Here is a 24,868-nt window from a genome sequence, read left to right on the forward strand (position 1 = left end):
CCTTTTATTAGTTTTAGTAATGTTTGTATAGAGTTTTGAATATGTAAAGCATTATATAGGTGCTAAGTAGTAGAATTTTTAAAGTTTACTCTTTTTGGAAAGCATTAAATTCATGGACAATAAACTGCTAGTTAATCACTGTACAAGTTTTGTGGAGAGCAGTATGGTAATGTTCCCTGTACAGATCTCGTCAAATTAATAATACCAATAAAAACGTTGCTTTCCAATATTGCTACAGTCAAGTTTTGAGGAAACAATTCTCGCTACTGCTGAAAGACAATTATTATTATTTTTTTTTAAACAGGTAATATGCATTTCGAGAACACCAACTGCAGCACTGAGCCATAAAAATAAAATATCTAATCATTTTTATAATGCAAATTACAAGAGTTGAACATTTAGTCTTACAGCAATCTTATTTATGGGTTTGTGGGATTCCACTTATGTGAGCATGAGTATATGCTAAATGAGAGCACTTTTTTAAAGTGCATATTAATAGCCAAATAAAACTGGTCACTGCATCTTTAGTGTAAGTACACCAACATTACCTTGGTGTTAGTCACGTTATCATGTATTACGAATAAATGCATTTTATGTCCTGTGTAACATCTCTACTAAATCTAGAGTTACCATCTGTCCATATTTCCCCGGACATGTCCGACTTTTGTGTCTTTAAATAGCCGTCCGGGAGGAATTGGTAACAAGGTTAAAAGGTCTGGGATTTTCCCCCCTCCCCTCCCTCCCTCCCATGCAGAGTGCAGCATGGTGATTGGGCGGCTGGGCCTGATTGAGCCACTCCATTGGCCTCCAGCAGCTAGAGCCCCTCCCCTGCTCCCCCCCTGCTGCCTGCAGCGTGTTTTGCCTACACGTGGAGCCAGCATCTGACCGGCATGGGCATAGTAAGGGGAGTCCCGGGGGGCAGTCAGGGAGCAGGGGGAGGGTTGGATAGGCATGTCGGGGGTGGGGGTGTGAATGGGGTGGGGGGCGGTGGCAGGTTATATTCTTTTGTGGTGCCCGAGCTCCAGCAATATCCAGGGCCGGGGGCCTGGCTCCAGCAATATTTTGAGCTGGGTCTCCCCCCCCAGCCCTGCCTGGAGCGGGCCCCGGCCTCCACCTGCCACCCCCCCTCCATGCATCTTCCCCCCACGGGTCCTCCCCCCCGTCCCTGGCCGAAAGAAAGCAGCGCACCCCTCTTCCCTGCCTGCTTGTGCACATTCCTACCCTGCTCCAGGCAGCAACTGCTGTCTGCTGCCCCAGGGTCCTAGTGCCCCCCATCCACTAATGGCAAGGCAGGCTGCCCTTACCCTGCCCTTCCACCCTAGCCCTGAGCCTCTCCCACGCCCCAGACCCCTTATCCCCAGCCCCAGCCCTCATCCCCCTGCACCCTAATCCTCTGGCACAGCCGTGAGCCCCCTCCTGCATCATGAACCCCCCATCCCCAGCCCCAACCCTCATCCCCCTGCACCCTAATCCTCTGCTCCATCCATGAGCCCCGTCCTGCATCATGAACCCCTCATCCTCAGGTCCACAGCCCTCACCCCTGCACCCTCTCCTATCCCCAAACTTTGTCCCAAACCTCCTCCCCCTTCCCACACACCCCCTCCTGCCCTCAAACTCCCTCCCAAAGCCTGAACCCCCTCCCTTTGCACCGCCTCCCACCCCCAAACTCCATCCCAGAGCCTGCACCTCTCACCCCCTCCTGCACACCCACCCCCTGCCCCAGCCCAGAGCCTGCACCCTGCACCCCAATCCCTAGCCCAGGACCTGCACCCCAGACCTCCTCCCCGCACCCAACCCCTCTCCCAGAGCCTTAGGCAGGTGTGGGGGGGCAGGTTCTGGGCACCATCAAAATTTTTACAAACCTGCCACCCATGGGGGCAGTCAGGGGACAGGTAGGGTCCTAGGGGGGCAGTTAGGGTGGGGGTTCTCAGGAGGGGGCAGTCAGGGGACAAGAAGCAGGGGGGGTTGGGGGTTCTGAGGGGGGAAGTCGGGGGTGGGGGCAGGGCTCCCCCCACTGTCCTCTTTTTTGATTGTGGAAATATGGTAACCCTACTAAATCTCAATGCAGAAACATAGAAGAAGCTAGTTTGTATCTTCTTCCTACAGAAATCGTTAGAAAAAAAATCATTACACAATTATGTAAGAAAAGAGAAGGAATTTTATATCCCCAATAAGCTTTGCAGGCTTGCCAATAAAATGTGAATCAGAAAGAAGGCTCCAAGGTAAAAAACAAACAAAACAAATCCCTCTTCTACCCTTCGACCTGACTTGCCTATTAGAAAATGTAATTAACTACAGGAAGTAAACACACACACACACACACACACACACACACACACACACACACACACACACACACACAAAATAGACTATCCTCAGGCAAAGTAATGGTGCACAAGTTTCCCCTTATAGTTAATAATGAAGGGACTAAACAAAGATCGGGGTAACAACGTTCACTGTTTTCATACACAATAGCTCTTGTGTTACACAAATCTTTCAAATCAGCAGCTGGTTCTCTGTGGTCTATGAGATCATAAACATGACAGAGTCTTTCCAGTTGCATTGTTCACTGTATTTTCCAGATGAATAAACCATTCAGCAAGGCCCGGGGAAGCAGAAGATCTTTAACCCAGACACTAGTTTACATTAAGTGCTTCCAGGGCTGCCTGAGCTACAGACAAGACAACATTGTATCCTAATTTTTACTGTAACAAATATGTTTTAACATACAACCATTAAACCGAAGAGGTTTGCCTGAGTTACACTCCCAGACCAGAGAGATGTTAAAGCTGGCGCATTTTATTAAAACTTTTGTCAGAATCCATAAGACACACACAGAGCTTGCATAAGCCTCAATGCTTGAGTGTCTTCCAGGAGTACAACCTACACTCTGCTCATCAGCACTGTCCCTCTTTGACCTCTTCAGTACAGTTCTAAACTTTACAGGGACAAGACATAGGAAAATATAGCCCTGACATTTTCTAGTTCTTACACCAAAAAACAGTCCACGTTTACCACTAACATACATATTGTAACTTAGGAGTGTTACACTTGCAAGGTACAGGGGTCATTTCTGCCTTTGGATACACCACAGAAACTCCCACTCAAGTCCATTAGAGCTGTGTGAATATATGAGAAAAGAATATCCAGACTTCACGTGGAGGTAGTTCTCAATCTCTTTTTTGCATATATGCAGACTATAACAAGGCAAAATAAATTATAAAATTCTGTGTCTTTTGCAAAGTTGGTATAATAGAGCTGGGCAGTCATCTCTTTACCCATCTCATGAAAATTTGACATTTTGAAAATTTTTCTCAACACTAGCTGGGATGAGAAAAGTAGAAATCTCAAAAAATTTTCAAACCAAAAACTTGGAGGAAAAAAAAAGGCTGTTTGGGTCAACAGAAATACAGATAATTTCAAAATATTTCAGTTTGATTTTGGCTTTTTTAAAAATGGTTCTTCTACTGTCATTTTGAATGAGCAAACTAGAATTTTTTATTAGAAAATTTCAAGTGAAGAAATTTGTTGAAATCAGCGCATTCCTACAAATTGTTTTGATGAATAAGCATTTTCCTGACAAAAAATGGTTTCCAAAAAATTCCCAAACAGCTCTACTGTATAACTTAGTGCAGGGGTGGGCAAACTTTTTGGCCCAAGGGCCACACCTGGGAATAGAAATTGTATGGCAGGCCATGAATTGTCAGAAAATTGGGGTTGGGGTACGGGGGGGGGGGTAAGGGCTCTAGTTAGGGGTGCGGGCTCTGGGGTGGGGCCAGAAATGAGGACTTCAGAACGTGGGAGGGGGCTCTGAGCTGGGGAAGTGGGGTGCGGGGGGGGCGAGGCCTCCGGCTGGGGTGTGGGCTCTGGGGTAGGGCTGGGGATGAGGAGTTTGTGGTGTAGGAGGGTGCTCTGGGCTAGGATCGAGTGATTTAGAGGGCAGGAGGGAGATCAGGGCTGGGGGTTGGGGCGTGGGGAGAGACTCAGAGGTGCAGGCTCCAGGCAGCGCTTACCTCAAGCGGCTCCTGGAAGCAGCGGCATGTCCCTTCTACAGCTCCTACGCAGAGGCGCAGCCAGACGGCTCTGCACACTGCCCCGTCTGCAGGCACCACCCCTGCTGCTCCCATTGGAGCGCCAGAGGGGGGCCATGCTGTGGTTTCAGGGAGCCGCATGGAGCAGACCCTAACCCTGCTCCCTGGCTGGAGCGCCGGGGTGGGGTGGGGGGGGGCCATGCTGCGGCTGCCGGCAACCACATGGTGTGGCCCCCAACCCTGCTCCTCGGCTGGAGTGCTGGAGCGGGGCAATCCCCAGACCCTGCTCCCCAGTGGGAGCTCAAGGGCAGTGTTAAAACGGCCGTAGTTTGCCCACCCCTGACTTAATGGGTGGTCCAGTTAACACAAAAGGAGTATCCATGTTTACTAATATTTCAAGAACTTCTATAGTTTGATATTTTCTACACAACATGTTTTAATCAGATAAACAGTAAAGCAAACTGGGTGATCTTAATCTGGACTTGAAAAACCTCACTCTCTGTTTGAGAAGCTTGCCCTGGCAAATGACGGGGACCACCCCAATTTCTGCAGAATCTAAGCTTTCATTTTAAAACAAAATTAAGTGTCAGCACTTACGGTTGCAAAGAAGGCCTCCCAAAGGTGAACAGAGTCTATGGACACTTTCAGTGACTCTGTTGCAGTTCACAGATTGACCAAAAGCAACAGCATGAAATTGAGAACCTGGCAGTTGCTGGGCAAACCAATAAGCCACACAGTTTGGGAGGAAGGGGAATGAAAAAAGCAAGGAATGGAATCTAAGAGAGATTAAGGGACATATATAGTACATAGTAGAAACTTCTTTCATCCTATTATCCCCTCCCCACAGTAGCCACTAACTAGACTCAAGAAGGGGAGACACCTCCCTTCCAGAAGCTAAAGGAGTGGAGTTTCAGATTTATCCCACACCCACAAGCCAGAGGCAGATATGAAGAATAGATTCTCCTGTACAAAGGTAAAGGACAATAGGCTGGTAGGAACTCTTAGCAGCTAGGGTAGGCAGGAGGCTGGGCTCTTCATCAAGCTGTAGCTCTCTGACCTTGTTGGTGAGGACCTTATTCCCTCTTATCTACCTGTGACTAGTAAAGGTCTAGTACCTTTTAAAATTCCTGCCCATGGCTAGTGACCTTTTCCCCAGGCTGCTGCTGTGGGAGAAAGAGGCAATCTGGAAAGAGTCACAGTCCTGTTTAAAAGGTGCCATCTCCAGTGCCTATGTTCCCAGAACAAAGACTGAGGATCCAGTGTTGCCAATGCTCGCAGTTTTATCACAAGTCTTGCTATATTGGATATTTTTCTTTATTTCCCAGCTCCTGGAATTATGAATTTTCACTGAACTTTCTTTTCATTTAAAAAAAATGAAAGTAAAGTTTCTAGCCCTTATGGTTGTGGAGAACAGCTTGAAAATGTGAACAGAGTGCACTGTAAAGCCTCACATACAAACAAAGAATCCAAAATTGATTTAAAAAAACAAATCATGATTTTAAGCCAATCTCAAGATTTTGGAATGCTTAGGGTTGGCAATACTGAGGACCTGCCAAACCTCAGAAACGAAGAGATTCAGACTTAAAAGTCAGAAATGAAATCTTTACTTACAGCTCCCATACCTCCCCACTTCAATTAGAAAGGAAGAAAGTTTAGTGCTTTCTAGAATGTTTAAAACAAGATCGGTTTTCCATAATATTATTCACTAATGTAAAGCACCATGACAAAAAAAAAGGGGGGGGGAGGTGAAGTCATAGTCCTCAACTTTCATCCTTACTATTAGAGATCATAACAAATAAATTCAGGTGCTGTAGCTGAACACCAGTGTGTTTGTCAGCTGGATAACTGATAAAAAGTGAAGAAGTAAATAAACAAATATAGCATAACAAATGCTAGGAATGGCTTGTGCAGAAAATTACCTTATCTACTGAACTTGTCTCGTTTATATCCTAGAAATATATCATCACTACCCCAAGCCACTGCATATGCATTAAGCCAGCAACAGGATTTAAAATGTACCCACATTTTAAAGCAAGCCAATGAGGAATACACAGACTGTGAAAGAGAAGATGTTTTAGCAACTGTGTGTTAAAACATGTCAGAAATTATCTACTTATCTATGCAACTCAATCAAATCCTCTGCAGCTTCTGCAATTTCTCATGTTCCCCATCTCTTAGGAATTTGTCTTGAAAATAAATACTAATGACCTACTGAAGCATTAAAGGGCAAATGCAAAACAACTTCCTGGTTATACACATGTCAGGACCCACATTAATGTCAAACTGCAATATCCAGAGGAAAATATTTAGGCTGTAGGAGCTGATGGTCAATATAATTTCTGTCAGCTCTAAAACAATAAAAAATGGCCTAGGCTGCAAGGCTAAAAATAAGCATCTGTCAAATACCACTGGAATCAGCTGCAATTATGATAAATTTATGCCTGCCTCCTGTTTGTACAGAACTGCTAAATTTGAAGTCAGGTAAGAGAAAATATTTACTACACTGGGTTAGATTACCAGATGCTTTATTCAGATCACTCTGATTTGAGACTGTAAACTCAATGTTTAGTTTGCAGTTGATGATATATATTTAGCACGTAAATACAGGACCAAATTTAGCAACCACACACCGTAATAGCCACTGAAACAGGGCAAAACATTTGGCTCCTCTAGGCAATCAACAGCATTTTTGAATGTGCCTCAAGTTCGAAGTTGCTCTATGGGACTTGGTCCCCAGATACTGCCACCCAGCAGGATTTAATTTAAAAATTTACCGAAGAATAAACTAGGTCAACTCTACTTTACACACTCTGGTTTAGCAATAAAAAAACTGAATTTTCTGAATAAAGATACATAGTTTGGGTGGCTCATGAAAGCTGTGAGATTTAATGCAGGTTTCACTTGTCACTCCTCAATCCCAATAAATAGTCTGATGGGATGATGACCTCAGCGTCCTATAGAGAAGATATAGTATGTTTTACAAGCAAGAATGAATTAAGACTATGGAAGACTCGTGAACAGGCTATTTTAGGATTACACCCATTTTACAGGCTACTCCCTGCCCGCTACTCCAGTTCATTGACATCAATGGGACTACTCACATATTTAAAACTAACTTGTTAAATCAAGGTCCTAATAAGGCAAATGGAAACATCTTGCCACCTTACAATGTATTTATCCAAGTTGAAATAATCTTGAAAATTAATTAATAAATAATCAAGGAATAATGAGGAAAAACACAACCTAACAGTTTTACTCTAGTTCAGTGGTTCTCAGCCAAGGGTACATATACCCTTGGGGGTAGGCAGAGGTCTTCCAGGGGGTACATAAACTCATCTAGATATTTGTCTAGTTTTACAATAAGCTACATAAAAAGCACTAAACTAAAATTTGATATAATGACTTGTTTATACTGCTCTATACACTGAAATGTACATACAAAATTTATATTCCAATTGATTTTATAAATATATGGTAAAAATGAAAAAGTAATCAATTTTTCAGTAACAGTGTGCTGTGACGCTTCGTATTTTTATGTCTGATTTGTAAGCAAGTAGTTTTTAAGTGAGGTGAAACTTGGGGGTACTCAAGACAAATCAGACTCCTGAAAGGGGTACAGTAGTCTGGAAAGGTTGAAAGCCACTGCTCTAATGCATGTTTCTTATTCAAAATTCATCCCTGTCGCATTTAGCGCCTTGAACTTTAATTTGTTCCACTGCCACTCTTAAATCAGTTGCACCAGCTCTAAAGAAGAGATTAAAAGATGTTAGTGACAGATGTTTAAAAAGCATACTCTAGCACTATTTTATGAAAGTTTTGATAAAGCCTGTATACTGCACTACTTCTGTGAAAAGTAGCCACATCTGCTTAGGAGCTGCAAGATAAACATGTATGTAAACCAACAAGAAACCAAGCTCTTCCTTTCTTACCTGTAGTTCATATCAAGTATCTTATGGTCCTCTAACACAATAAATCTTTATCATTGCAACATTAATACTTGACCCAACCTCAGTATAGCCTGATTCAGCAAGGTACCCAAGCACACACCTAACTTTAAGCACATGAGTAGTTTCAATGAAGTCAACAGGATTATTTACACTGTAAGTCAGGCACAAGTTTAAATACCTTGCTGAATCAGTTCCATCTATAGGCCCTATCTTTCATTTACGTATGCTTTTTTTGGCTCGTTTTCTCAGGATTACACTGGAGACTGAATTCCAGAAGTTTCAAGGCACCATTCCAACATCCTCCAGCAATAAATCAAGAAAATTAAAGCTCGGCCATCTGTCCCCAACATCAGGCAACAAACCTACTTGCTACACTGAAATTTTTAACACCAGTTCCAACTGCCCAGGGCCAAGGAAATCCTAGAATTCAACTAAAACAGTTTAATTACAGAAAAAGACTATACAGAAACCAGAATAAGTGACATCATTTGGACAGCAAAATTGATTTCTGTTGATGCTGCAGAAGCCTAGTAACCCTATGCAGATAATGAGTCCACTGCATAAGTGTTCTGATTAAATGCAGGGCACATAAAGCAACATGAAGGAAACACAAAAGCAAATATTAGGTATGCCACAGTGAACTGTTAAAATATTTTGTATTGAATTGGAGAATTTTTCCAGCACTATTATGAAAAGCTTCTCTCCTACTGCAATACTTCTTAGACTAGAACTACTCCAAGATTATAATATGCTAGCCCCACTCTAATCAGGCCCATACAAAGATTAACTCTTTCCTCCTAGATTTTCCAGATAAAGTTAATATATGCACAAGAAAAATGGCAATTGTCTAATTGGTGAAACGCACAATTGCAATATGTCAACTCTGCCTCACATGAAGGAGATGCAGGAAAATCTTTCACAGCAGATACCAAAATACTGTTCTCTGACCCACTTTTAAGACACCTATGGCTGTAAAAGATCCCTAAGTCTCAAAGTGGCTCCAGTAGGTGATACAGAATTCTATAGAAGTACATAAACATTTGGAGAAAGACAACAACATGTGAACTGAAGCATACCACCAGGGAGTTTCATGAAAAATAGGGCAATTGTGATATTATAGGGTTAAACCCCTCTGCTTATCCAATAGAAACATACTAGTCTGAAGAGCGGGGCAGAGTATATTGTACATCAATGATATGCGGGTATGATTGTATCAGTGTTAGTGATGGCCTAATGTTGGTCAACAACCCCAACCCCAACACAAAAATAAAAGTTTAGTGGCTTTTTCCAGGGGGAACCAGAGATGGAAATATATGGAAAGTATTAATAGGGACGTTTGAGAGGGAAGGAAAGATAGAAACTTCTTTTTAGCACTCTAAAATGTAGTAGGTCAGACAGACATCATCACAAAATGTTCACACTTCTGCTAGTGGGGGAAGAGAGCTTTCCTCCCCTGAAAGGGAGAATAAGTAGCCTGTATGAACTTGTGCTCCCAGTCCTAAGAGGTTTCAGAGTAGCAGCCGTGTTAGTCTGTATCCGCAAAAAGAACAGGAGTACTTGTGGCGCCTTAGAGACTAACAAATTGATTTGAGCATAAGCTTTCGTGGGCTATAGCCCACTTCATCGGATGCATAGAATGGAACACACAGAAAGAAGATATTTATACATACAGAAAGCATGAAAGGGTGGAAGTAGCCATACCAACTGTAAGAGGCCAATCAATTGAGATGAGCTATCATCAGGAGAAAAAAAAAAAAAAAAACTTTTGAAGTGATAATCGAGACGACCCATAGAAGGTGTGAGGATACTTAACATGGGAAAATAGATTCAATTAGTGTAATGACCCAACCATTCCCCATCTCTGTTTAAACCTAAGTTAATTGTATCTAATTTGCATATTAATTCAAGTTCAGCAGTCTCTCTTTGGAGTCTGTTTAAGTTTTTTTGTTGCAAAATTGCCACCTTCAAGTCTGTCACTGAGTGGTTAGAGAGGCTGAAGTGTTCTCCCACTGGTTTTTGAATGTTATGATTCCTGATGTCAGATTTGTGTCCAGTTATTCTTTTGAGTAGAGATTGTCCGGTTTGGCCAATGTATATGGCAGAGGGGCATTGCTGGCACATGATGGCATATATCACGTTGGAGCTCACTTATTGATGCGTGAAAATGACCCCTAAACCAGTAAGGTTAATGGTTGGTTTTCCCCCTTCAGCAGGATGACAAACTCAAGTGACACAGATCTCAGTACTGTAAGTACCAACTATAAATTATGTATTTATATAGTAGGACTGACCAAACCACAGCTTGTAAGCTACATGGCTCTTTTATAGTTATAAAGAAAGTGTGGCTAGCGGAATCCCCCATCCCCCTGTTCTACAACTACTAGCTTCTATACCTACCAGAGGGGGGGGGGGGGGGGGGGAGGGAGCAATGTTTTTTTGCCCTGTGGAGAGGGGAGTCTCGGGGCTTCAGCTTTCCCCACAGGACTGAAGCCCCAGGCCCCAGCGTGCGCATGCACAGACACACACACACGGGACAGAAGCCCTGAGCTCCCCCTGCCAGTTGGATAGGCAGAGAATGGGGGAAGGCACAGGGGGCTCCAGGCAACACTTTAAGAGAAGTCTGAGAAGAATATTGCAGAAGTGGTTGCAATTTTAGATCCAAGTAACACAATACTTCAACGACTAATAAAGCAAATTCCAATTTTGCGCCACACTATGGAGAGGTGTTTCTCCCAGATCAATGCTAATGTTGCAAGCAAGATACAAAATGATCGAAAGAATTCTCTAGCATTTAGCCTAGCTGTCGACAAATCCATAAATTAAACAAGATAAACCACAACTAGCGATCTATGTTCCAGCCAGGGATGAAAGTAATTTAAAGGATTTACCGGTATGCCGGAGTCCTGAGCGGGGGTGTGGCCTCAACCAGAAGAGGCGGGGCCTTTCAAGTTTTAAAGGCCCTGGGGCTCTGGCTGTGGCTGGGAGCACCAGAGCCTTTAAATCACCCTGGAGCTCCCAGCTGCAGAGGCAGCTGGGAGCCCCCGGGCTCAGGGGCAAATGAAAGGGCCCGGGGCTCCAGCTGCCGCAGAGCTTCGGGCCCTTTAAATCACCGCGGGAGCCCGTCTCCCGGAGCTCCGGCGGCGCTTTAAAGGGACAGGGGATCCTCGCAGCAGCCGGAGCTCCAGGCCCTTTAAATCCCCGCCCGAACCCGGCTGCTGGAGCTCCGGCGGGGATTTAAACGGCCCAGGGATCCTCGCAGCGGCCGGAGCACTGGGCCCTTTAAATCCCCACCTGAGCCCGGCTGCCGGAGCTCCGGCGGTGCTTTAAAGGGCCCAGCGCTCCCCGCAGCGGCTGGAGCCCTGGGCCCTTTAAATCTCCACCGCGGAAGCCAGTCCGGTACGGCGTATTAGCTCTTGCCGGTACACCGTACAGGACCGTACCGGCTTACATCAGCTGAAACCAGAGGTGAAAGTAATTGTGAAAGAAAAAGTGTTGGACTTAGTGGCGTTAAAAAAAACAATCCGAGGTGTTGACGTAAAGAACACACTTGACAAAGCACTGACAAATGCCAATGTACCACTGGATAAATTTGTCACTGTTGCAATGGATGGAGTCCTGCAACGGTGGGGCAAAAAGTAGGCCTTATCAGACTCTTGAAAAGCAATTCCAAATTTCCAGAGTTTCTCCCTGTTCATTCCATCATGAACATCTCACAGGCAGATACTTCAAGTACGGAAATGTTACAAAAACGGTTCTAGAAATTGTCAATTTCATCCGCTTAAATGGGAAGACTCATCGACAGTTCCAATTCTTTGATGAAATTTTTGATCTTGAAGACAAACCTAATGATGTCTCTTTCAGATACAGACTAACATGGCTGCTACTCTGGAATCTTTCCATTGTGTTTGTTTAATAAAAGTCATGTACATTTATGGCACTAAATAACTGAATGAACAGGGACAGAGCAAGATGCTTCATTTTGTATAAAAGGCTAAAGACAAGACAAACAGAATGATCACACCCAGATTCTAAGATGTCCTCACACTAAAGCACTTTCTCTTTTTAAAGCTGTTGTCTATAATCTTACTTGACCACAATAAACAGCTTATTTTTTAAATGTCCAAAGATTCACTTCAGCATTTAATTACTGCAAAAATCTGACTTGTTTTCTGTACTCCATTGCCGTGAACATCAATCAGCCTTGAAACATACTGCTAACTTTTAACAGTAATTGGGAGTTGCATAAAGAGCTCTAATGTATCCAAATAAAAATGCAGCTAGCTGCCAAGTACTGAATTTTAAGGTCTTACATTCATCATGTGCAAATACTTGCACTGACTTTCTAAATACCAGATTGCTTAAAACACAGCGATCCCTTTTCAGTGACAACAGCAAAGCCAGCCCCCTGCCTTTCTCAGGAGTGCCAGTATTTTAACAGTATCATGGTAATAATTCCAATACATCTCAGGCATCTTTCTTCTGAAAATCAAGGTAATAGCAGTTCTGTGTCTGAAGACAGGATTGAAAAGCGTGGGAAGGGTAGGGAGAGAATAAATTAGTGCAGTTAGTTTATTTTGAATTCTAAGTTTCTTTTGAGGTATAACTGCGATAACAAGTGAAAAGTAGATCGGTCACTATAGACTCCCAAGTCATGGCAAATTTGGCTGAAGATTTGCTTCTTCCACATGTAGTTTTTTATTTTTTTTAATGTATCAGAGGACTGCAAGTTCTGAGAAGACATATCTATTATTATTCACACATACATTTGAAAACTGATAATACAATCTAATCATTTTTCCACCATCATCCTTTAACGATACTTTTACTTCCAGATAATTTTTGAAATTCTTATCTTAACATTGTTTCAAGGAGATTAAGTTGGTTTTCTTGGTGTCTGCAGGATTTACTGCTCCATCACAAATATCTCAGCCTGCAATATTCTGGTGGATTATCAGCATCCATATGGATCAGTGCAGGCGGGAGAAGTCTGTCCACAGTCAAAAAAGTATTTTTTTCCCCCAATTTTGAGCAGATCTTTGGAGGGTGCTAAAAACTGCTTGTTGTTAGAGAATATTGTGAGCCAGGGAAAATACTATAGAAATGCTACATTACCTTTTTATTTAACGAGTCAACTTGCAAAGGAAGAATCTAACCCTATTTTACACCTTCACCGTGTCTAAAGTTTAATGAAACTGTATTTCACTACCAGGTAATTTTGTCAAATCAAAAATTAATTTGAAACTTTCCACTTGTGTAATCCAATTTTGGTTTTTGTTGGTTTCTCTCTCCCTCCTTCCCTTTTTAATATGGGGCTATAATGGATGTGATTGCTGTGAAGCAGGCTCATGTTGCATGCAGGCCTTCATTTCAGATAAGCTCTACAGCATTAATCACAGTATAGTCCTGCATCAAATACATCTTCGCCTGAGTAGAGAGAGAGAGATTTACTGATCCTCTGTAGAAACATAGGATATTTTTGATTCAAACTTCACTGATTTCCTCATTTCTCTTGAATAATAAGCATCCTTAACCCATATCCACATTAGGTTAAAAATGTAAACCATTGCTCACATGCAGCTTATATTCACTACAATACTACTTATGTTTACATGAAACAGAATAAAGTATCAAACAATGTGTTCAATGGGACAATGTTCACTTAAGGCAACTTTATAGGAGCTCAAACATGGATTAATTTTAATTAGATGGCTTGTCAACCTTCTGCATTGGGTTTGAAAAATCTTCTGATTTATTTTCATTTGAACAAGAAATACTCCAATCTGACATTTCTTTTTCTGTTTATTTTACACACACAGAGCAGTTTGGATTTGCACTATAATGAATCCTGTAGAATCTGATACACAGTATAACTAGCACAGAGTCAGCCACAGATTTTCCCCACATGGCCACTGCACAAGAACAGCCTGCCACCATGCATGAGGTGACTGCTCAATTCAGAAAGCTTACTAATACCGTTGTGATTAGGTTGCTGCTTAGGACATTTAAAAAAATAAATAAGACACTTATGGCCTTGCATTAATTTTTAAATTAGATAAAATTTTAACTGACATCTGGATAACTTTTGATATATTTAGTAGGACTATGATGCTGTAAAAAAAAAAAAAAAAAAAAAAAAAAAAAACACTAAGCTATTTCACACACAAAAAGCATTTAACTAACATCACTTTTTCCTTCCACACCAACAAAAGGGCTGACCGCCAGTCATTTATTTACTATCTTAAGAAACTAGACTTTTTTTGACTGGAGACATAAAAAGTTATTTTAATGTTAAAGGCTGCCAATACTGAGACAACAGCATGACTAAGGGTATGTCTACATTACACCCACTACAGCAGCACAGCTATGATGCGGCGAGTGGGGCAACGTAGCACTGTAGCATAGATACTTCCGTAGCTGTAGGAAGCGGGTTTTCCATCAATGTAGGTGATCCACCCCTCAGAGGTGGTAGCAAGCTCAAGGGAAAAATTCTTCCCTCGACCTAGCCACATCTAACAGGGGGTTAAAGGTTGACATAACGATGTCGCACAGGTCACAAAATTTTTCACAGCCCTGAGCAATGTAGCTAGGTCGATGTAATTTTTAAGTGTAGATCTGACCTAAGATAATTATAATACCTCCCACTAAGTAAGAATACAGCTGAACTACATTACTTCAACATCAGGGAGTTCGCACCATTTTTTTTTTTTTTTTTTTTTTAAAAAGCTTATCAAGAAATAGTAGTGGATCTTTTGGAACATGTTCTTTCTCATATTTACATAAACAACGAAATCGCAACGGGTCAGTTTTCCCCAGATTCACACCAATTGTTCTTCCATTACCTCTTTTGCTACACACTGCTTTTGGCTACATTTGAAAGTCTACTTCAAACTGGTAATCATGGTTCAATCTAAGACACTGTTTGTGCCAAAATGGTGTTGGAAATTGCTTTAGTTTTATTCAAATTGATTTTCAAATGTGGCCCTCTTTACACTGACCACCTGAAATATCGACCTGACCCTTGAAGTCCCTAGGTGCATGCATGAGAAGTCCCACTGGCTTCAGTACCATTACTCACATCTATGTACTTATGGGGCCCCATCCCAAGTGCCTGAAAACCTTTTTAAGTGTTTGTCTTCACAACGCCTATAAGAAGCGAAGTACTATTATAATCCCATTTTACAGATGGGAAATTGAGGAACAGATACCAAGCAATTTGCACCACAGAAGACCAGATGACACACTGATGACCAAAGCACTGCAATATACTATACAGGAGACCCAGATTCATAAAGGAATTCTTGGGCTATTGATTCTCAGGCCAGCTGGGTCTGATGGTCTTGAGGAGACGAAGTGCTCTCTTTTGAAGAAAGCAGGTACAAACTGCATCATGTTTATGAACGCTTTACCAGTTTAGGTACTCAGATACTATTGTGATGAGCACCATATAAGAACAGGAAGCACTCATTCTCTGCCAGCTGTGGAATGTAAGAGCCACAGTAACAGTTCTCAGGAAGAGTGAGAGAAAGAGTAAGAGGCAGCATTAAACCAAAGCCAAGTGACAGCTCTTAATATCAGTTAACTGCAAGAGTCGCTCCGCCAAGATGGCAAGGGCAGCTTCTCAAGTGTCACTGTCAGGAGTAACTGGAGAGCATCCAGATACCTGGGACCTAATCTCCAGAATAAAAAGTAGTGTTATTACAGACTTCAGTTTTATTCTATAGGTTTATTTTTATATATATTCTCTGAAAACATCCGCTTAATGTGCAGTGGCAGTCAAAAAGGCTAACAAATGTTAGGAACCATTAGGAAAGGGATAGATAATAAGACAGAAAATATCAGAATGCCTCTATATAAATCCATGGTACGCCCACACCTTGAATACTGCATGCAGTTCTGGTTACCCCATCTCACAAAAGGTATGAGAATTGGAAAAGGTACAGAGAAGGGCAACAAAAATGATTAGGGCTATGGAACAACTTCCATACGATGAAAGATTAAAAATATCAGGTCTATGATAAAGGTCTATAAAATCATCAATGGTGTGGAGAAAATGAATAAGGAAATGTTGTTTACTCCTTCACATAAACACAAGAACTAGGGGTCACCCAATGAAATTAATAGGCAGCAGGTTTAAAACAAACAAAAGGAAGTATTTCACACAACGCACAATCAACCTGTGGAACTCATTGCCAGGGGATACTGTGAAGGCCAAAACTACAACAGGGTTAAAAAAAGAACTAGATAAGTTCATGGAGGATAGGTCCATCAATGGCTATTAGCCAAGATGGTCAGGGTTGCAACCTAATGCTCTGAGTGTCCCTAGCCTCTGTTTAGGGGAAGTCGGGACTGGACAACAGGGGATGGATCACTCGATGATTACCTGTTCTGTTCATTCTTTCTGAAGCACCTGGCACTGGCCACGGTCAGAAGACAGGATGAGCTAGATGGAACATTGCTCTGGCCCAGTATGGCCGTTCTTATGTTCTTACGTAGAAGCTATAGCAATTATCATCAACATTAGGCTGGAAAATCAGGTTAACACCAAAATTACATTTCCTTTGGAACAGTTTAATGATGGGATCTGTCATGGGTAGTTTTACGCCAACCTGCCAGCAACTCAAAGAGGAGGATGGAATGTAGAGCCACTACATGTTTCCCGCACACCTTCCAATCTCTTTGAGGTGGTCACTGACAGGAAGTATAGGGTCACTGATGCAGTACCAGGTTAATAACAAGTTACATGTCAGAAATGGTCTAGTTATTACGTAGTCCTGCCTTGAGTGCAGGGGACTGGACTAGATGACCTATTGAGGTCCCTTCCAGTCCTACACTTCTATGACACTTGCTAACAAAGGAGGCACACAGACTGTACTAGCCCTGCTCAGACCATTAGGAAAATGCACTACCTATTGGCAGAAGTAACACTACAAGAATGTGTGACTAAGTAACTGGGAATCAGGGTGGATAAAAATCAATGATGAAAAAAAAAATCTGATTTTTTTTAATTTAAATCAGATTTTTTTGATAAAACGCTTTTTGAGGAAAAAACTTATCTAATGATAGGTTTAATTAAGATATCTTTGAGCTATAATGTATCTCATCATGGAATAGGGATTATAAATTCTAATTCTATAGTATGAGACAATATATTCATGTAACGTTTAAGAAAAGTTTTGTAAATGAGTTCCAATAGTTCATAGATTAGGGACCCAATCTTCTAGATTATTTAGGTTAATCTTTCTATCTACCCAATGGGACTCAGTGCTCAGTCTAGAAGAGACCATCAGAGATGCTTAGTTTTACAGTTCTCAAACTTTGGATTTGTGTCTCCAGAGAACATGCTTGTTAACAGCAAAAATGTTTTTAAATAAATAATAGAGAGGTGAGAAATAACAGACCTCAACTCTATTGTCCCTCAGCAAATTTGTGTACACAGAGTCAATCCCTTACCTCTCTCTAGAAGTGCAAAATTTCAAAAAGTTCAATGAATAGAAGATTGTTGGGGGCGGAATAAATCTGAACAAGGAGAAGAAGTCTGGAGATAAATGTGAGAAGGGAGGGACAGGCAGTAGAAACAAAAGTGAAACTGTTTGAGCAGCATATTCCAGAAGTCTTACTGAATGTGGCCTTCATTGATTTGAGATCTACCATACCATTCTCTCACTAGAAGGGAAAACCTATAATGGCAGCAGGCCGTAAAAGAGACCCAGTTTGTGAATATTTTAACAAAGTTCCTCTACCTGTGGGTAAGACAGGCATGCGTGCAAAATGCAAACAGTGCAACAAAGAAATACAAGGCCTGGTTGCCCGAATAAAACATCTCAGGAAGAAGCTGCGTTGAAGATGATGACAGGAACGTGTATGAACATTTAGGATTTTCAGGTTGGTAAACTTTTTTATTTCATACTTCTTTCTTAAGGACTGCCTGTCTTCCTTCTGGACTATTCTTGAATTCTCATGTTTGAGCAAAAAATATAGTAGTTACTCTACAGTACTATCATTTTAGATGCAGTTGTGAAAAAAATAAATAGCTGAAATAGGCAGATCTTCCTTTTACAATTTCATCTTTAAAGTAGTACTGAGTGTCAGTGAATGCAATGAGTAATACTAAATGAGCAGTATGGTAATAATAATTAAATAACTGCATTGACTTATTTTGTTTAGGAGAATCCATCCTCAACATACAGGAATCTGAAGACTATCCACCTTCAAGATCACCATCATTTTCTATAGTTTCAGAGTTATCTGCCAATGATAGTGTTTCAGTCACATCATGTATGTCACATAACCACAGTATATCACCTGCAACAAAAAAGAAAAGAAAAAAAAACTCCATCATCCAGAAACAACCATAGATAAGTTTGTGACAAGAACCAGCAGATTACAAAAAGAGGAAATAGATGAAAAAATTGCCCGGTTTGTTTATGCAACAAACTCTCCATTCCGTATGATTAAGAACCCACACTTCATTAACATGGTTCAGTCATTAAGACCAGGATACAGTCCACCCAACAGAGCAGATATCGCAGGCAAATTGCTGGATAAAGTGTATGAAAGAGAAATTGAGCACTGTGCAAAAGGTCTAGAGGGTGAAATTGTTAACCTGAGTCTTGATGGGTGGAGCAATGTCCACAATGATCCTGTTGTATGTGCTTGTGTGACAACAGAAGAAGGGAATGTCTTCCTTACAGAAACAATTGATACATCAGGAAATGCACAAACAGCAGAATACTTACAAGCAGCAGCAGTAAAAGCTATAAAAAACTGAAAAAAAATTCAAATGTCTAGTATGCAGCTTGGTAACAGATGTACACTCTATGCTACTCCATCGCATCTGGTGAAGACACTATGCCGATGGGAGAGCGCTCTCCCATGGGCATAAATACTCCATTTCTGCGAGAGGCAGAAGCTATGTCAGCGTGACATAGAGCCAGTGTAGCCAGCACTTAGGTCGCTGTAACTTGCATCCTTCAGGGGGTGTCTTTTTCACACCCCTGAGTGACGTAAATTAGATTGATTTAAGCGGTAGTGTAGACCTCAACTAAGTCTGCTCTCAGGGCATACCAAGAAGGAGAGGGAGGGGTGGGAGTGTGTGTCCATCTGTCCCCTAGCTCTCTGAGCAGACTGAATAGGTCATTAAAGGATTGTCCAAGGCCAACGAGGATCAATGGTAAATCCGAGAAGACAATGGAAAACCCGATCACCAGAACATTGATACCTACGAACCAATGACCCAGAGGGTGGTGGGTTTCCCTGCCTCTCAGAAGGTAAGCTGAGCAGAGACTCCCAGCTCGAGAACAAAGGAGCAGGAGGCAGGCGAATAAAGAGTTGGCTTCTGGAAGAAGCTTGGAGGCGCTCTCTCACCTGGGAACTGACTAAGGAAGGAAGTCTGTGAGAGAAACAGCCTGAAAATAGAGTTCACTACAGCTTGGCAGGCGAATTGGTCTGGACTGACCAGAATGGACAATGCTTTAACCTTTATTTCTCTGTGTTAACCTAAGGACTTCCAGTTCTGTGTTCCAGCTAACTAATAAACCCTACTATTCTGAAAACGCTGCTTCAGCATCACCGCAAATACTGGGTGAGGTGCATTAGTTCTGAAGACTGTACAAGATTCTACCAGGAGTATCTCAGGCCCAGTCTACGCTACAGAGTTGGGTCGATATCAGGCAGCTTACACTGACCTAAATTTGTACGCATCTACACTACAATGTTGCTCCTGCTGATCTAAGTCATTTACTACAGCAATCTAATAATTCCACCTCTGTGAGAGGCATAGCGCTTACTCACAGTGTACACACTGTGTTGACTGTTCCGGCTGTCAGACCCAGGTAGCTGACAGCCCAAAGCCCCTGTCAGCCCCGGGCAGCGGGGCCCCTGGCAGCTGTCAGTGCTCCATACTGTCAATTAAATTGGTAGAAGTGCTCCTGGTGAGGACGCACATCACCAATAGATAGAGGGTAGTGTGGACATGCAAAATCAATGTAATTACTGCAGTGACTGTACGTCAATGTAACTTAAGTTGACTGAATTTTGTAGTGTAGGCTTGCCCTCAGTTGGAGGCATTGAGCAGGGCTCACGGTGTAAAACAAGAGTATTGAAAGGCCAGAGGTTCAGTCTCAGCAGGTGGTGAGGCTGCTTGATCTACCCTGAAGGAAGGGTGAGATCTCTTGGGGGGCTGGCACATTGACCAGGATCCTCCAAGAGACTGTTCCAAAGGTGGGGACATAGCACTGATCCTGTGGATCTGTGACAGATGGTCTACCAATGAATACCTGTCCTGCTCTTACCTCCCATACAGTACTGATCAGGGGAATTCATTGCCAGAGTGAGGAAATTTGAAGATACCCTCTGTTAAGAGCAGATTAGTTCTAGTCATAACCAATACCAGTCCACATGGATCTGTTCTTATTTAAGCTTTACCCAGTTTCTCTGGATGCCCAGAATGCCTGGCAATACCTTCTCTATCAGGCTTGAGTCTTCAGCAGACTACAAAACCATTTGAGCATAGGAGTGGTGGTTTTGGTCCAAAGCTGACAATTTGTGAGGCCTATGCTGTCAAGTGCAACTCTCCCAGAAGGCAAGGGTGAGAGGGAGGAACCTGAAATGACTTCTCTTCCAGTCCCCCTGCTAGAGGGCGTTATCAAGTCAGGAGTTTCCTCTTCTTTAGAGAATCTCCTTCGGTTACTATTAATCTATCCTAAATCATGAACAGTGACAAAAGGGGACAAACATAAGCCCTTGCTGTACCCCACCCAACCCCCAGAAAAAGGTTCATTTTTCTGACCACAGCTGCACTTCTATTACTTGCCAGCCACAGTTTGGGCTATTCAATAGGGCTTCTATTTTTCAGGGTTTATTTCTGAGTGTTCTATAAATGTCCAAAAATTGAGGGTTTTCGGGGTTCTTTGTATGTATACTGTAGTAAATAATAGTCTATTATACATTACAGTAGTATATATTGTAATGAGTAATGTCTCTGTACGATTTCTTAGTGTATTTTATCAAAGTTCTGTTTCACTACATTAAAGCACTGTAGGGAACCTTTAGTGAGTGCCAGCAGGGTCTGCACAGACCAATTACCGTGCAACGCTTTAGTGTGCTTTAAAAATCACACCCCCATAGAATATGCATTACTGCTTTGTACAGACAAGACCTTAGATACAAGTAGCCATTGGTGTTTAATAAACACTGGATTTTTTTTTTTTTTTTAAAGTGCCAGGGTGTTTTATGAGTGTTTATCAGTTAAAACTGAAAATCAGAAGCTCTACAATTAAAATATTGATGTCAGTCCAGTTGGAGTACCATCATACTTCACTATTTTCACAACCAGAAGCTAAATGTGAAGAACAGATCATCTGCTAATGCCATCAGTGTGTCACTATTAAAAAGCTTCCCATCATCTCTTTGAAAGCTCATTGCAGGATAACACCATCCAAAAATAGCAAGTACTTTTAATATCTACATGAATAGCAAGTGCATTTTGTAAGACTTTACTATCCCTAGAGAACAAAGCTTTCTACTGTTTAACTAGTGCCAAGCTGAGCTGAAGACTGCCTTGAACCAATCTGTGCCTTTTTGAACTGCTAAGGAGTCAAGACAACTTTGGAATTACCATACACAATTTACTGTCTCCTATTTATCTGAACTGAAGGCTGACCTGCTGAACAGTGAAACAAGAGAACAGCTGCTGTGTCTCCACACAATTTAAACTGGCATACACAAAGACGTTCAAGTATAAAGATATTGTAAACCAGCCAAAGCAATATTTTGCTGTCTGAATCCTCTCTTACTCATCTTTGTTACAGCACAATGTTTACATCAGAACACGGAGATTAACAACCAACCACATTTGCTCAAATCAAACCTTGTTAGATTGTGTTATATTACCTTTTTTAACTAATTCAGTATAACAAATGTTCCTCTCCCCCTCAAAAAGCAGTACACGTGGGTATGGAATGAGAAATATTGGATCGTTCTTCCAGTGTAAGAAGAAGTTCACAACCCTTGAGATATTTATAAGACATTCTACTAGCTTTAAAACATTTTTTGTTCATCCAACGCAGAGCCTATTAGCTGTTCTGTGCATAGAAGTCTCAATTATTTTGAGCCCAGTGTCAAAGCTCCAATAGACATTAAAAGGAAGGGGGAAAACTACTACAATTGGAAACCTATCATAAAGCAAAAATGCTGCAATAGAAGTGATCCCTAAAGGTTTATGTGCAATTCTATGTTTCTTTAATTTGTGTAGTTTACTAGAAGCATGTTCACTACAAATCGTTCATAGAAAAATAAACCAGTGTTCAGAGTCTGATTTCAAATAAAGTTTGTATTAAAAATAATATAAGGATGTGTATGCAATCTTCTTCTTAGCGTATGTGCAACATGCCTCAGGTGGCACGTGACCAGGATTCATCACCAAATTTGGTCCGCTGGTTGGATCATTGGCTTCCCCAGCCTGGGCTGGGTACTGACAGGGAGTGCGACATGAACACTGATCCATGCACCCCTGTGTACGCAATGACAGGGAATATAGCATGCACTGTGTACAGTCTCTCTCTAAAGGAAATTGAAGCCCACATCAAACCACTTATATATATTTGAAAGACCTTTTAAGACTGAACCATCTCTTAATTTGAAGACCAGTACATGAATCAGAATGCTCACCCCTGCCATAAAAGTTATGTGATGTCTGTTGTGTGCAAAACTCACACTGTTGTGATAACTCAGCCTACAAACTTAACCCAGTTGTGAATTTAACTGTAAAAGTTAATAAAACGTCAGCCCATAACAATAAATATTGATGGGGAAAGATCTGAAAGGGAGACAGAGAAACTGAATTAGTCCAAACAAAAAGGCCTACTGAAATAATTCAAGGCCTGTGTCAAGATCATGCCTGGTAAACAAGAGAAGCGTGGAATCAGAAATCAGTGCACCAAAACTGATGTGTTGGAAATTAGGCTATTCTGCCCATCAAGCCCCCTTTTGGGGTCCTTAAGGGAAGGCTTTGAAAAACTGGCTTGTAGCGGGGCAGTAACCCCGCTCCGGCCCTGAAGGGCTTAAAACAGCCCTGGGAGAGGGCGGTTGCAGGGGAAAGCAGCTACTAGGTTGATTGGGGAAGCAGCCGCAGCTGGGCCACGCCCAGCTCAGGCCTCAGCTGGCCCTATATAAGAGGCTGGGAGCCAGGAACTCAGCAGACTCCCTCTAGCCTTTGAGAGGGAGGGACCTGGCTGCAGGGACTTGAGCAAAGTACAGGTCTGTCGCATCTTACGCGCATTTAACATGCGCGATTTCAGCTTTACGCAATCGGCAAAAACAAAAACAAAAAAAGAAGAGAAAAATAACAATTTTAATACTGTACCTGTAGTGCGGGCGATTCCGCCCACCATTGAACTCAATGTAATTTTGACTATACGCGGTTTTCGCTTTACGCGCTAACCGCAGAACGGAACCCCCGCATAAGATGAGACTCACCTGCACCTGAGTGGAGCAGGGCTGGGAAAAGGCAGAGGAGCTGGAGAGCTCCAGCCTGGAAAGCCCCAGGCTGCGGCCTAGCAGAAGGCCAACGGATACTGGGGGTTGCAGAGGGAAGCCCAGGGGTAGGCAAAGGCAGCAGGTCCAAACCCAACCTTGCCAGTGATGAGTAGGCTGATACTGCAGTCTGCCCCAGAGCGCGGGGGCTAGACGATGACTGGCAGTAGCCTGATACTGAGGTGAGGTGGGGATAGTGGGTGGGGGTTCCCCAGGGAGGGGAGACCCCAAGACTGAGGGATGTATGGCCCGGGGGCAGCACCCCAGGTAACAGGGCACTGGGTCCGGGAGGGACACGGGGGCCTAGTGGCAGCGGGACACCGGCCTGCAGCGGGACACCAGCCTGCAGAGGGTGCTCTAGAGGCTGGATGAGCTAATTCCCAGAGACCACCAGCAGGAGGCGCCGCAGGGGTGAGTCCCACTCACTTACATGGCTACATCACCATCATGACTGCCACCATCTCCTGGGACCCTGGACCTTCTTCATCCTAATCCTGAGAGATGTCCTGACCGGACCAGGCCAGAGAGAGGAACCCAGATGATACAGCCACTTCCCCTGGCTCAAGCTAAGGCCCAAATACCATCTGGAATGTGAGACTTGGTGTCTCTTCCCTCCCACTCCCATATGTCCTTTTCCTTCGCCATCTTATTTCTTCCCTTACCTATTCCTCTTCTTTTTCCTTCTGTCTAATAAGAGTCCGGCCTAGAAGGCTAAAACACTATTTTGTAACACTACTGCAAGCCTGTGACCAGAAAAAAGCAACTGAAAGCAATGCTCTCAACAGCCCGATGCTGGTACAAGTTACCAGATCTTGACAATGCTGATAGGCACAGCACATGTTCCTGTGTTTCTCCAGCACTGAGGTTGCAAGTGAAAGTCAACAGCAGACAGAAGCTGTATTTTCTATCTTTGCTATTTTCTTCTCTTCCCTTGTGTGTGAGTCTGGTTTTGTCTTACAGGAAACAGGATCGGACTTCAATGACAGCGCCAGCCCATCTTACTAACTTCCCTTTTCTCCCCAAAAGAGGAGTTATTACCATCTTTTATCTAAAAGACTGTCAGACAAGGGGGGTGGGAGGAGTTTCCTTCTAAAAACTCTCGCCAGCTGAAGGGAAAGGGAACAAGGGATGTTGTTGAAATGAAAGCCTTACTTAATACTTTACATTTCAAGTACTTTTTCCTTTTCTGTATCTTTAATAAAAAGTTAACACAGATTTTCAATGTTGTACTTGCCATGGTACTAAGCAGGCTGAGGTCTCTGCATGCCAAACCCTGAACCTTGTTTAAAACTGTTTATATTGGACAGTCACTGGTTTATGTTAACACTTTTGGCCTATCTAGTCCATCTAAATCAAAAA

At 42.5% G+C, this 24,868-nt stretch overlaps 1 protein-coding gene across 2 annotated transcripts in view; it reads right to left on the reverse strand.

The window, feature by feature from the left end:
- The window catches only part of LOC113406890 (vinculin), a 113,405-nt gene that overhangs the window by 71,703 nt on the left and 16,834 nt on the right, over positions 1–24,868 (reverse strand). The gene's annotated exons all lie outside the window — the stretch shown is intronic.

This window comes from Terrapene carolina, unplaced genomic scaffold (assembly GCF_002925995.2).
Source record: "Terrapene carolina triunguis isolate 2854851 unplaced genomic scaffold, T_m_triunguis-2.0 Scaffold148, whole genome shotgun sequence".
In the NCBI taxonomy this organism is placed as follows: Eukaryota; Metazoa; Chordata; order Testudines; family Emydidae; genus Terrapene; species Terrapene triunguis.